A 13,223-nucleotide genomic window follows, 5' to 3' on the forward strand; every position below is an offset into this window, starting at 1 on the left:
AGGGCTGATGCTCGGCTCAGACTTGTGTTTTAGTGATAGAGAAATACCAGCACCATTCTGTGAGTAAGGGCCCAGAATCCCACAGAATCCCACAGGATTTCCCTGTGGGAGCTAGGTGGTCAAGTGGAAACCAAAGGCCTCTGCCTGGAGATTACATTTTGCCATGGGAAATAGGAATTGTTCTGTGCAAGCCTTGAAGCTACACAGCTAGGAAGCATGTCTTAATTTTTATCTTAATTTGCACACTGGGCTTAGCCATAGTTTGCTTAGAAAACAGAAAATATTTCAAACAATGTATTCTTCTATTCAGTGGCAATATGGGGATAACAGCAGTTGTTTGAGGAGTTTTTTAAAATTTTTTGGTGAATATTTTGTGAATTATATAAATGCTTTGAAAAGCATTTTTCTCCTGTTTAAAAAAAGATTTGGCAGGGAAATAGTGTATTTTTTTTCATTTCTTTTTAGCCTTCAGTTCGTCTTTTGTTCTTTTGAGGTTTGTGCATTTTTTTGTTGTTGGCTTTTTGTTTGTTTGTTTGTTTCTTGGTATTTGTTTTGTTTTGTTTTGTTTTTATGAGGGCTAGAAATGTCTCAACTTATGATAAAAAGTGCACTGAAGTTCTTATAAAAGATTTTAACTTCCATCAGCCCAGGCTTGAAAGGAAGAGTGGCAAATATCACAGAACTTGCATCAAAATCCAGATAGCTGGCAATGGAATAAAGTTTTCTATGTTTTTAGCTACAATTCTTCATTGACCATCATTTTCCATCTGTAAACTTAACTCTTTCAAAAAAGTGTGCTGTAAGATGAAAGAAATAAAGAGAGCTAGGAAGGAAAAAAATAAAAAGAAAAAAAATACAAGGTACGGTGTAATGATTTAACAAAGAATTAAACACAAAGAATCACATGTCCTGGGAACTGTAGAGCACAACAAGCCAGGATATACCTTGAAATCCTGTCCTTGGGGTTTTTTGTTGCCTTGGTTTGGTTTTGTGGGGAATAAGTTCCACTTATTCCCCACAAAACCAGATAAGAGGTCAGCCTTTAAACTGCTGACCTCTTATCTTTTCAGGCAAGAATCTTATCAGTTACTATAAATGTAATCACAGCTGTTTTAATATTGTGCAGAAAATAATGTATGTGCTTTATAAATGTGTTATGCTGAAAGTGGATTCTTTTCCCTTTTCTTTTTTATCTGTAAAGATAAGATTGCCTAAAAGATTTTTAGGAAAGATTTAAGGATAGTCAGTGTTTCTCCTGATAAAAAACTTTTATTCCACTTTCCCATTTCTTTCCCATAAGAAACGACTGCTGATTCCTTTCCTTGAAGATTATTGTTTTAATATTCTTAAATTAATATTTTCCTAGAAATAGAAATTTTGATAATTATACAATTCACAAGATCAAACCCTGCTGGTGTCATCACACACCCTAATGCAAGAAGAGTACATTTGGCTCCCTAATGTGTGCTGAGAAGGGAATTAAAACACTTTATCAAAAGTGTTAATTTTCTTAATTAGTTCTTAATTTTTCCAGATTTCTCCTTTTAGTTCCTCTTAGTCCCCTTGTTACATTCAGACACTGCCTTCAGCCCAAGCAGCTTTTCTCTTATCTTGAGCTTTATTTAGGTTTTTACCCAGGGCATGCTTTTGTGTTCTGTTGAGAACAATCATCTTACCAGACTCAAGAACTGTCCTTTGTAAGAGAGGCTGGCTAAATCACAGAATGAACTAGGTTAGAAATGACCCTTTGAGGTCATCTAGTCCCCTCTGTGACCTAACACCTCCTCATCAACTAAGCCATGGCACTGAGTGCCGCCACGTCCAGTGCTCTTTGAAAACGCCCGGGGACCGTGACTCCACCGCCTCCCCGGGCAGGTGATTCCAGCCTGCAATCACTCCTTCTGTGAAGAATTTTTTCTAACATCCAACCTAAACTTCCCTTGTTGCAGCTCACAACTGTGTCCTCTCATTATGTCAGTAATTTCCTGTTGGTGAATTCCCTCTGCAAGCAGGCAGGCCTAAGAGTCAGAGCAGGCCTTGCAGCTTGGCAGATGGGGCCCAGAGAATAAGATTTAGGGTTTAACACATAAACATAGTATGGTAATGTAGTGTTTCTTATAGGTTGTATGGAAATGTTATAAGATATGCTGTGGTAGAGTGGTTAATGAGAATCTGAATATTCAACACTGAAGATGATTTATTGTATTGTAACGGGAACTTCAGTCTCTTTCGCCCTCTCTTATCTCTCTTCTCCCTTATCTCTTTGCTCGCTCTTGTGCTCTTCTTCGCGCCCTTTTCTTTCTTTATCTCTTTGTCTTCCCTCTGCACTTCTTCACTCCCTCCTTTCCACATGCTCTCTGCTCTTAAACCTTTGCCGTTAACTCTCTTACACTTTAAGCCTCTCTTCTCTCGGGCCTGCTCCAAGCTGCAGCTGGCAGCTCGCAGCAGGGCCCTTCACCCACGGCCTTTCTAATAAACTACAAGTTATACGACTTGGCTTCAAAGAGATCTTGTCTCCGTCTGTCCCGACCGTGCGTGACCCCCCAGGCAACTCCTACAGTTTCCTAGGAGAAGAGACCAGCTCCTACCTGACTACGGCCACCTGTCAGGGAGTTGCCCCAGGTTTCATCATGGCAACAGTTGTTTCTGAGTTCGCTGTATGTTCCTTGAAGAGATTCTTTGGGAACTTGTCATGAGGAGCTTGCCAAAGAGACACAGGTCTATTGTGATCCTTTAGATCACACTTCCTGAAGCTGCTTTGTAAAGAGATTTGAAAGGAAAAGCACAGGAAAGCACAAGGTGGCTGCTTTGAATAGATACAGCAGAGTGCCACTGAATCTTCTAAAAACCTGAACACGGTTGGAAGATTGAAAGTTGATAGCAGACGGGGTACGGAAAATTTGCAAATGCTGAAGTGTGCAAATGCTTCACAAGCCTTATGTTAGGAGACTTATGTTCAGTGTTTTAAAAAAACTGAAAAATAACCACAGTTTGGAGATAAAGTGTGTGGAAACTATTACATCATTCTTATGTCACTGCAGAAGAGGAAATCATATTTCCCTCCTGTAAACAAGACATGAACAGAGCATGGAGACCTGCACATACTGATTGTGCTGAGGCTGAGCTTCAGAATACAAGGCAGTCTCTGTCATATATGGAATCTGAAGAAGAAAGCAAGGAAAGATTAAGCATTGCAAATGGCTTTTATAGTCTCATCAATTGTAGAAGATAATAATTACAGAAAAAAGACAATAACAGATTTCATGGTGAGGGGCAGTAGAAATTCAGGCTTAGAAGGAAAAACAGAGTGTGTGCTGAATGGAATAGAAGCACTCTGGAAGGCTCCCTTAAACAGTCTTTTCTTCCTTCATGTGCCTGAGATTGTTCTGATTTTTAGAGGAGCTTTATCTGAGTATATTTCACCACAAGCTGACCTTTATAGTCATTAGCTGTGCATTATCCTCTCCTTCCCTCCTTGTCGTACAACAATTTCATTACATCATTTTAAATTACATTTAAATTTAAAAATGCACTGTTTGAATATTTGACATTTTGTACTAACTAATTTCTAGTCCTCCCTCTTTCTGATGCTCCTGCCCACTAGTTATCAGAAATTTGTTGTTAGTTTCAAGTTAGTTGAGAGTTTCAGGTACCTACTGTTATCTCCATTGAAAGACTGGGAAAAGAAAGCAGCAGAGAGATTTCCCAGCTGCCTTATTTTTTCATTGAAAAAGCCAGAAGGAAATCCCCCTACTTAAAAGCACCAAGTAATCTTTAAGGAGTCCATTAGAACAAATTCCTTTCACAATGTGGAGATGTAGGTGCTGTTTGTCACCCAAAGTTGGTTATGACTTGACTGTGTAATCCTTAGAATATTTTTAACTTTTCTTTGCAAATAAGTCTGTCAAAATCTAAAAAAACAAGTGTGAACTGTGAGATAAAGACAATAAATTATAAACTGTTGTGCTGCTATACAGCATCTGAAGCATGTCTCAATTTATCTGTAGATATGTTTGAATACATTATACTCTGCCTGGAGCTCTTTTGCTGCTGCACCAGCCCCTTTTCACATAATTCCACTGACACCATTCTAAGTGTTTCTTCAAAGCAGAAGAACCACGCTTTGAAATTATTATGAAAAGCTGTAGATAATTGAGATTCTTATCAGTTTAACATCTGATACATCCTCAGTGAGAGGACTTTATATTAAACAGATTTACTTGCCACAACAACCCCCTGCAATGCTGCAGTCTGGGGACAGTGTGGCTGGACAGAGGCCAGGCAGAAAGGGACCTGGGGGTGCTGGTTGACAGTCGGCTGAACATGAGCCAGCAGGTGCCCAGGTGGCCAAGAAGGCCCATGGCATCCTGGCCTGTGTCAGGAACGGTGTGGCCAGCAGGAGCAGGGAGGTCATTCTGCCCCTGTACTGGCACTGGTGAGGGCACACCTTGGCTGCTGTGTCCAGTTCTGGGCCCTCAGTTTGGGAAGGACATTGAGACGCTTGAGCGCGTCCAGAGGAGGGAAACGGGGCTGGTGAGGGGCCTGGAACACAAACCCTGTGAGGAACAAGTGAGAGAGCTGGGGGTGTTCAGCCTGGAGAAAAGGAGACTCAGGGGGGACCTTATCACTCTCTGTATGCTCAGGCAAGAGAGTGTCCCAAGTCAGAGAATAAACAGCTTGCCCCTGGATCAGTATTTGCTTTCCAGGGACTGGAGCAGATGTAGGAGGGAGAACTAGGAAGCAGGAAGAACTGTGAGCCAGGAATGGGAAAGGACTTTCAATTGTCTGGGCCAAATTTTAAAATTAAACTACTTTGCTTTCCACGGTCTTCATCTCACTCTTATATACACCAGTCACCTTAGAATAGGAAAGTCATCTGGTGGCCAAAGGTCTCCTAGCAGCAAGGGTGAAAACTCCTTTGGGAATTTTAACCCCAGGTTTCAAATCACAGGAACAGAGGACAGTTTGGTTAGGAAGGGACCTGAATGATAATGTGGTTCCAGCCTCCCTGCCATGGTTCCAGCCTCCCTGCCATGGTTCCAGCCTCCCTGCCTTCCACCACATGGCTGAGAAAACCCAAGAGGACCAAGCTTTAGATTCTTCCAATATCACGGGTAAGAGGACAGGAAATCTTGCAGATATTTCCTACCTCACCTCACCTCACTACAGATAATCTAGATGTGAGGTAAACTAGGTGATTCAGAGGACAAATGAGCCTAGCAACACATTGGGTGAATTCATGTGGTTTCTGTCATCTTTTACAAAATGGTAAATGACATTTATATTGGCAGGCAAGTCTGATCAGTGAGTGATGACATTGACCTCTCAGACAAATGGAAATAGATCTTTCACGTAAAGTTGTTAAAAGTTCTGTTAAAAGAAAAGACTGGAAGCTAAGTCAGGAAGGACTGATGTCACCTTTCGTGTTACTGATGCTGCTTAGCAGAACAGGTGAACCCACAGTAGGGCAGCAGATAAAAACAAAGTTGATACTGGAAAGTTGATAGTGGACACAGAGCCATAAAATAAATATTCTTTAGTGTACTGCGCGGCAGCCATAGGTGTCATCCCAAAATGGAACAGGGAGTTTTCGTCCAGGATTCTAGGAAAAGTAGGTGATTTCAGAATATGCTGTCTACAGGCCCAAGGATGTGTGTTGCAAACATATTAAATGGTACAAAATAACACTTTGTATTGCTGGGTTTCACAAAAGAGCTGTTGGAGACGTCTGCTCTCAAATCCATTGGTTTCAGTCATCTGCTGCTCACATAAAAAACAGGCAGCAAGCATACATGAAGCTATTCTTCTAGAGGTTTATATCAAGTTTATTGAGTCATTTAGAAGTTTCTATATGGTGAGACATAAAAAACAATCCCAGCTATTAACCTCCAGGTGTGAGCTAGCTGGCTTAAGGATGGTGACCCAGGGATATCTACAGAGGGAATGGAAGCTGATCTGATTTTTTTTCATGAATGTAGAAGTTTTCAATCTTTTACAGGGAAAAGATGTGATCAAGAAAAAATAAAAATGACAAAGAAAGAGAATCCTACAGCTTAAATGGACTTTTATTTATTAAAGAATGTTCTTAGCTTCAGCTAAGAACTGGCTTCAGCTTAAAAAAAATGCTGCAGTGGAAATATGCATCAGAGCGTATAAGAGGGCAAAAACACACCCAGTTAAAAATTAGCAGAAAAATGGACCTGCAAGAGCAATAATACACAATCACAGAAAAATGCTACCCCACTGTAAAATCACACTAGAAACAGCAGGTTTGACACTTACAATTTATATTAGTATGAAAAGATTTTGTTGAAATGGTAAAATACAGTCACATGTAAGAATGTCATTTCTAAAATGTGACTATGGTCATGTATGAAGTGTGGCAGTCTTGCAGACTTAAATACCAGTAAAAGGGAATCAGAAAGTTTTGGGGTATTTTTGTCCTTTTTTAAATCAGACCTTTTTCTCATTTTACTTCTGAATTCTTTTGCAGCAGATCAGCCAAATACTGTCACAAAATCTGATTGCTTGGATTGCAACAGGTTCTCTAGCATTTGTGGAGAAAGATTTTAAAGTGAGCTCATAGTGCTGGCTTTGCATTGATATTACATACTGATATCTTTTTCTGCTGCAAATCAATAATTTAGTGAAAACAGAATAACATCTCATCCTCATTGGACATAACCTCTTCCCCACACCAAAAACCACAAAACCCCCAAATCCACAACAAATTTATCACCCTCAGTTGCTGTGTGCTGAAAGACACAGAATGGCTGACTTATCCTTCAAACACAGCAAGGACTAGAAAGAACTGGGAAAAGAACAGAGGATGAAATTCATATGTGGAAGCCTGAGCAAAATCACCATTCACTGTTCTCTTGTGGTGTTCTCTTTGCTTCTCCTTCCTAGGTCCTGAACTTTGCACCCTGCTTTCTAAAATACACTCCATTTCCTAATTCAAAATCTTCATTAATAAGAAACGGGATAATAATTTACTATTTCACAAGTTTGCTAATGCAGTCACTGATCTGGTCAACAGTGATTGTAAATTCCTATAAAGCTGGTTTTATACAGTTATTAGGATTTAAAAGGTTTGCCAAAATAGACCTTTCTCTGAGGTGCAAGACATACTTTACACTGTAATTATATTTGAACATCATGCAACATTATGTTGTATATAGTATGAAAATAGATATGCTGGTTCTGAAAATGGGTCCTCTTCACAAATAGCACTATCAGTTTAATGAGTCATCCTGGCCTGTACTGAAAAATTCCATTGTATCAAATTTCTGCAGTCCTACTGCAGGTGTGCTGCTTTTACTTCCTTTGTATTGACACACTCATTTACTTCTATCTCCCTGGAATTTTCTAGCAGTCAGGCTTATCTTCAAACTTTAAATACTCATCGTTAAGAATGTTTATAGACTTTCACATTAAGTAATTGGAAAATACTTCAACATGGCTTCTAAAATCAATGCATTATAATAGTCATATAATAATTTTTCCTTGAACAGCTGTCTTGGTTCTCCAGCATCCTGAGCTGTGCTTACTCTAATACCTTTACATGCTTGCTTAGGTGACACCATCCATACTGGCCATGGTCTACTGTGTCTTTCTCAAAAGGCCTCTGGATGAGAACACAAATATTAACCCGTGCTTAAGAAAAGTGCAGCAGAAAATAATGTTTTTTCTAGACATGTGGTGAAGCTGTGCACGTTACATCATGAGAAGGCAATGTGTATGCTCATGGTCCAGATGGTGGGTGAGCAGAATATCATGTCAAACTTTATCAGATTTTTGATGCTTCACAAAAACCAGTCAAACCCTCCTTTGTCCCACTAGAATCACCTGCTCTAGTGCAGAACTCAGTGCAGTTAAGTGTCTGCTGCATAAAGACTGTGTCAAATGCTTACATATGTCAATAATATTAAGATAATGTCAATAAATATTAAGATTAAGAATGCAGTGATTTCTCTTGCCTACAAATTATGTCTATTTCTGCCTTTAAAGTTGAGAACCAAGTCATCTTCTTAAGTAATTGGTAGACATCTTGGAAATCAAATTAGTAGAAAAAAAGTTTTTGTCTTGTTTTAAGGAGAGAGCATCTCGAAACATTGGGGAGCAGGAAATTGATTAACCACAAACCTAAGCAAGGCATGGCTCTTACCTCTCTTTTCTATTTCCTTCTTCATTTGCTAGGCTAAACAGAAAGGTAATTAAATATAGCATTATATACTTTATGTGAAAAAAGCTGTTTTGCAAGAGTAGTAGAAACAATATGATTGACTTCAGATCGTGTGTGGACTTCTACTCTAAGTCTGGAAATGTAGTCATTTGTTACACTTAGTTACACACCCTGCTCTGCATTCACTGCAAGTTTAGATCATGAGAATACCAGTCAAGTAGGCAAAGACATATTTTTCTAGAGAAATGAAAGTAAACTACTGAAGGATTGTTTAACAGATTTTTGCAAAGTGCCTGGGTCTTTTTTTTTTCAATCAAAATTAACAATTTCCACTGCAATCACAGGGGAAACATTCAGGTAAATGTAAGTGTTTATTAAAATTGCTCAATACGGGAAAATGATACACGACTTTTTATTAGGAGAACCAATCAGGACATTGCTCTACAAATCAGGCCTAATTATTTTTACATTAAGAAGGTTATGTCACCCCTAACCAGAAGTTGAGAGACTGGACACAGCTCTTCAGCTTCAGTGTCCTCGACTGCAGCTGCACTTTGCCAAGCCTGTCTGCAGACACTGCGCACAGACAGTGAGTTTGTTTGTACACACAATGACCAGGGGCTGCTCAACACACAAAACAGAATTGCAGAGAGAATGTAGTGAGGCCTGCAGAGTTGATATGGAAAACTAAAAAATCACCAAATAGAAAACCATTTATCTCATTAGCAAAGTCCACTTCAAAAGGTAATGGAAGTGATGTGCTTGGATAGATCAAATCAGATGTGTGACCAATTTTTAGAGCACAGCATGCAAGAAATAATTAGCTTACATAACTTTCCTTAAAATAAAATGAAAATGATTGATTAAATAATAAACCTCAGACATTTAGGAACAAAAATCAGTAATATATTATCATACAAGAATTTGGATTAAACTATCTTCTCACACAGGGAAGCGGGAAGTATTACTTTAGTAATGCTCAACAGCTCTTAGTAAGAAGCAGAATTTTTCAACTTGTGTCTTAAAACATGAAGTACAAAGCAGATTTTTTTTCAACTCATGTCTCCAAGCATTAAATTACAGGTATATATAAACACCAGATATATGAAAAAATATTTTTACTTTTCTCATATGAGACTGAAATTCTTTCTTTTAACTTAAGACCAAAGCAAATTCATCCTGGAAATCATAAAGTAACTTCAGACAAACGGTAATTTAAGAAACCAAATTAAACTAAATTTCAGAAAGCCAAAATAGATATGTGCATGCTTTAGGTAAGAAAAAAAGTGCGTGCAGGTAAAAAAAATTTCAGGCTGTCTGTATGGATTTACACAAAATTAATGCTGTTATATTGGTGTGTAGGTATTTAAATAGTGGGCCTTTCTATTGCATTTCCAGAGAGATTCCATATTGCAGTCTCACTTTTTTGCATCTGACACAAGCTTCTGTGCTCTAAGCTTGAGTTTTGCTTTTAAAAACTTCTTTATTTTTTCGCCTTTTAAAAAATTTCAAGATACTTTTAAAATGCAGTAAGGATATGGCTACAGTGCATTTCAGACAGCCAGTCTGAACAAATGGAAAGCTAAGCCTAGCACAAGAACATTAAATTTCATTTAAATTTTCTGAGTACTAGACTGAAATGGAAAGAGTAATAGCTTGTAGGTGCAGCAACTGGTGCAACAGGGAAAAGTGCATAGCCAGAGTTCAGATAATTAGCAGCTAACAGCCCATAAAACGGAAACATACAACTAAACTGTAGTTTCCCTAAAACAACATTAATAAAACTAGAACCTTTAAGTGGTTACAAAACTGCTGAAGCTGTGTCTGGTGTAGGCTGGCTTCAGTTAAAACTGAATGGAAGTGGCTCCTAATTAAATATGAGCACCACCAGACCCTTTCAACTTATTTTCTCCTCTGTAATAATGGTTTTTCATTTCAAACCCGTTTAGTTTGAATGATCTTGTCGCACCTACTGAAAGTAATTCAAACACTTTCAGCACTAGTTAGAAGAAGCCTATGAAAACTCTTCTTCTGATATTGTCCAAGAGATGAGAAAATATTTGCTGTGGTTAAGCCTCTGAAGTGATTTGAACTTTTGAATTCTTCTCGGCTGACTAGAGAGCACTCTGTAATCTTTAAGCAGAATGAAATTTGGTTGAAATTGTATTACACCATGACTCTCCACTGGTGAAACTCCATGTGGAAACTACCTTTTAGAAAAGTACTGACAGAATTGTAACTGAAATCACATTCTCTGATTAGATGGGAGTTGTCAAAGCTAAAGTAAGTGCTAGCTCAGGCTCTAATCAATCTAAGTTTCTCCTAATTTTAATGGCCACTGCTAAATCTACCTCTAACACAAATGTTCTGGTCAACAGAAGTTTTATTGCTCTTGCTTTCATTGTAAGCACATGTAGGCCAGACATAATTTTTATTTCTTCATTCTTCTTCCATTTCAAACTTACAGCTATGTAGCAGGAATTTTCCAGCATAATGGCTTAAACAGAAATCTTCAGGAAAAATATAAAAAAGAAGTGAAAAAATGATAGATTGAGAAGAATATAAACTAGTTTTTAATGAATTTCAGATTATATGAAATATGCCATCTTTTACCAGAAAAGGGAAATTACATGAAAAATATAGAACTTTCAGTTAAGGAAGTCTGAGTAATTTATTAACACTATGAAACTACTGGTGCTTGTCTGCTGAACAGGAAGGATTAAAATTAAATATAAATTGTGAGCATTTGATTCTAATTTTATGTTGAGCATGTCTGAAGATGTTCAAGACAGACTGAAGATGGTCATTAATTTCACTATGTCCCTGTAGACATTAAGTTAATTGGCAGTGTGACTGCAGTAAAGCTGTGAGCAAAAATATACTCTATTAAGCAACGTAAATCAAGAAAACTAATACAGGTATGTGCTGAGCTAAACAGCAGAGGTCCTCCACTGCCCATGTATCTTCACTGGATTCCTGAGACTTGCTTGAGATTTCAAATCAGAAATATGGCTATATCAAAATTCCAAATGTCCTATTTTCCTGTGGCACTTTGAGTCTTCATACCTGTTTTATATTAAATCTCAATAAATTTCCTTGAAGTTAGAAGTCCATCTCTGGATAAAGACAGAAAGAACAGAACAAACATTTACTCTAATGCATGCTTCAGAATTTCAGGGAAAGGAGCAACTCACAAGGGAACAGTGCAAGTTACAGACCCTTTCTGGCTGCATAAACTTGACACATATAACAGCTGAGTGTTGGCACCCTGCCAAGTTCTGTGCTGCTGCACATTTTAAAAATCCCATCTAAATTACCATCATCTCTGCAAGAGATTCCTTCAGCCTCTGATTTCAGGAGTTGCTCACAACCCTGTTTTTGTACCTGTGTGGGTGAACATTAGCTGTAGCACACTACTTTCCCAGTGGCATTGCTCTCAGGTTAGCAATGTCACAAAGCCACTGAGGAATGTCTTCCAGGAGAACCCTCTGGTGCTCTATGGACTGCTCTACAGAGCTCAAAGGAGGACCACTGACCTTGGCAGGAGGATTAAATATTGATGTGGCTTTCTAGAAAAGGCTGCAGGTGGGACACATCATCTTCAGCATCAACTTTCAGCTGGGAAACAACAGGCAGCAGGTAAATGGACCCTTGGTGTTTCTTTCTGCCACAGGCAGACACTACCACCAGTCCACATTCTGTTCCAGAATTAGTGATGTAAAAATCACTTTTTTCTGAATTCCTTTTGTAGTATTGCCTTATTTTTAGTCTCTATTGGTTTAATGTGTAGCTTCAAAAAAAGCCCAACCAACCAAAACCAAGCCAGCTCTTACGTTTTTATTTAGCAAATTAGGATATTTGATTTTGTATCAAATTAATTTCTTATGAAGATTTCTGTTCCAAGTTCTTCAAAACAATTTCTTCTTGTTCTGTTTTAGGCAAATTACATTTCAGGTGACATGATGTGTATGAGTGGAATTCAGTAAGATGGGGTTGTCTTAGGAAAACAGTATACCAACTTGAAAATTATCAAGAATCCAGTAACTATACTAAAGACAATGCAAGAAATGTCCCACTTTTTCCTTCCATGAAACAGGGATCAAGCATCTGATTCCTCTGATGAAGCCAACAGAAAATTTACTAATTTCTTTTCAAAGAGCCTCAAATCAATCCAGAAATTTCTATTCCCTAGCAGTACAAAATTTCTGATGGGAGCACAGCTGATTTTCAATAGAAAGGCACACACATTAATTTAACCAGAAGTATGAAAGACAGAAAAATCCTTCAATGTTCAGTTATAAGATACCATGAGCCTGAGAACTTTCCGTTCGCTGTTCCTAAATCCCCTCTTTTTCTGATTGTTACACACCTGAATGTACCTGCCTTTGGAAAGTCTTAAAGTCAAATAAGTGTAGTGGTACAAACATAGAAGAAAAGTAGGGAGAGCAAGTAGGTTTGCATAACTACTAAGATTATCAGCTTACTCCAGCTGTAATTTCATCTAGCTGTAAGAAATTTGTTTTGTGTTTTTTTTTTTTTAATTTCTGCTTGTTTTTAACTCCTGATAAGATCAAAGTACATACAGTTGACTAATATTGTCCTAAAACACTTCTAGTAAGTTCAGCTTTTATCTGTCTCATGAAGCAGATGACTGACAGCCCATTATTTTTTACTCTGTTCCATGGGGTTTCAACAGTTTCCTTAGAAAGTGGCAATGACGGCAAACAAATTTTTAATTTTTATGTGTGCTGCTTGTGCAAACATCTGACTTTGTAGCATGTAAATAAAATGACCACAAGGTCAGGCTAACTTACTTTCAGCAATCTTTGGTCCTTGATATAACATCAAACACAAGAAACACATTAGTGTCTTCAGGAAAAAGAAGTCCGTGTTAAAAGCTGGAGACTGTTAGAAAATGGGCCACTCAGTTAAAACTTTTAGTGTGACATTTGTTTTGGGGTTTTTTTATTTTTTAAAAAATTATTGTGTTGTATTTGTTTTTTTGTTTTTTTTTTTTTTTTTTTAATCAAAACTTTAC

The sequence above is a fragment of the Ammospiza caudacuta genome, chromosome Z (assembly GCF_027887145.1).
Source record: "Ammospiza caudacuta isolate bAmmCau1 chromosome Z, bAmmCau1.pri, whole genome shotgun sequence".
NCBI classification, from domain to species: Eukaryota; Metazoa; Chordata; class Aves; order Passeriformes; family Passerellidae; genus Ammospiza; species Ammospiza caudacuta.